This window comes from Brugia malayi (assembly GCF_000002995.4).
Source record: "Brugia malayi strain FR3 genome assembly, contig: Bm_v4_Chr1_scaffold_001, whole genome shotgun sequence".
Taxonomy (NCBI): Eukaryota; Metazoa; Nematoda; class Chromadorea; order Rhabditida; family Onchocercidae; genus Brugia; species Brugia malayi.
Genome location: NW_025062475.1, coordinates 1,481,473 through 1,483,694, shown reverse-complemented (window position 1 = coordinate 1,483,694; position 2,222 = coordinate 1,481,473). Strand labels below are relative to the sequence as shown.

Here is a 2,222-nt window from a genome sequence, read left to right as displayed (position 1 = left end):
GTGAAATCTTCATTGAGGTAGCAAAATTATACTACAACGACTTCAAAGTAGATTAAAATGTTTTGCTGTATGATTTAAATTTGTAACTAAATTAAAAATTTTATACTGTATTTATAATTAACAATTTCTTCACAACCGTATCCTCTGTCATGCATGAAATGATATGAAATGTTTTACTATACAATATGAAACGTTGTACTAAGGAAATGAATCAGAATTTAGCAAGAAATATAGCATTACGCATTACAGTATAGTGAGTGACATACTGTAGTGCGTAGCGTACGGCATACTGTAGTAAACGGCATACGGTATGCTGTAAATCGACAATACTCCAGTATTTTATACCATATAACTTTTACAATAACAATGTTTTCTAGAAAAGAATGATATTTAAAAAAAATCAAATTTTAAAAGGTCTAAACTTTTCTTGCTTGACAGAATATTAGTTGAAAAGAGATTTTTAAATGAAACTATTAGGATAAAAATAAATAAAAGTGAAAGAGATGAGTATTTTGTTATTGAAATAAACATTAAATGAATAAAATTAATATTAAAAAAGAACCGAAAATAGATCAAATAGCTTATTGTTCTACGAACAAGCAATTCATCATCCTCTCATAATCCGAGAATATGAACCGATATTTTCTCGCTTAATTAAATAAAGTAGTGCAAAATCTGAATTAAAAAAAAAAAAAAAAAAAAAAAATGAAACAAAAAAATTTCTAATTTTAAACAAAAAGGAAGTATGGAACTGAATCAGAGTATATGTTAAAAAAGTGCTACACACTGAAAATTTCTAATTGCAATAAAAATGAAGTGACTTAAATTACTTAATCGAATATACAATAGGAAGCGTGGATTTTAATCGTCAAAATTCTAAAGTAACTGAAATTTGAAAACAAAAAAAGAAATAAAAAATCAAAATTTTGAAAGAAAAATATATAATGATTACTGAAGCCTGTAAAATTAATTGTAGATTTTTATACGAAATAAAGCTAAAAAAATATTCCCTGTTCAAAAAAAAAAAATTAAATTTGCATCAGAAAATGATGCAACTTTTTTGTTGAAAATTCCAAACTTGTCTAAATGCATGACCAATAGTTTACAGGATGATGACGAGATAAGATAAATCATGCTTGGACAGCTAATTAAAATTCATATAATTAAATTGGAAAATTTGATTAAAACATTGAGAACACACAAACTGAAATTTAAAATGCTCTGTTTAAATTTGTTTAAAACTTCAAAATAATAGCGCTGAAACAAAAATAAAATGGGTGGCTACAAAATGCATGATTTTATTTCTAGCAAAGAAATATATAATAAAATATGTGGTTAGACATTAGCACTGCTCCAACCAACAAATATTTCTATAATTAATTTTGAATTGCAGAAAATAAAATTTTATTCGTCAATTTTGTCCTTTTTTTTTTTGTTTTAAAATTCATTTGGGACAAAAGCGAAGAAAAAAAAAAACAAAAAGTTACATTTTGCTTTTTTGTCTGTTTATAATGCATAAGAAAAGAAAAGAAGGAAAGGAAACGAAATTTAAATTAAAACGTAAATTGAAAGATAAAACAAATTAAAAACATTTAGTGAATAGAATGCAATATGTATGATGATATAAAGTGGAAAGATTTGATAACAGGAATTCATACTTATTTGATTTCTTTTTATAATTATTTCAAAATTATTTAATCAAATTCGGGTTAGATATTTTTAAATATAAACCTCATGTTTTTCTTATATTTAAATGTGTAAATGATATCTTATATTTAAACTGAATTTCATGAAATGCTAACATTTGAAATTAATTATGAAAAGAAATCAGAGAAGTATGAATTGTTCCTATCAGATCAAATAACAAAAAAAAAAAAAAAAAAAAATTCAAAATACAAAAACAAAAAAACAAAGAACAAAAAAATTCAGTGAAAAAAATTAGATAAAAAAAATGGCAGTTATTGATCACAGAGATTTTTGATTTAATCAAAATATATTGTAAAATCATTTTATTAAAAGCAAAGTTTGTTACAAAAAAAAATCACAAAATAATTTATTCAATAATAAAAGTGAAAGTTACGTAGATTTCAATGGAATCATTGTATCACTAAATATTTTAATAGAATGAAGTGGTAAGTTTAAATTTTTTATTTCCTTTTTTTTATTTTCTTTTTTGCTCTCTGTTTAATTAAACTTTATAAATTTTTTGAATACAATTTAAG

At 23.0% G+C, this 2,222-nt stretch overlaps 1 gene across 1 annotated transcript; it reads left to right on the top strand.

The window, feature by feature from the left end:
- Positions 1-227: 227 nt before the first annotated feature.
- Bm16498 lies at positions 228-289 on the top strand. Its single transcript, XR_006228064.1, has one exon. The product of XR_006228064.1 is annotated as a pre-microRNA Bm16498 (primary transcript).
- The last annotated feature ends 1,933 nt before the right edge of the window (positions 290-2,222 follow it).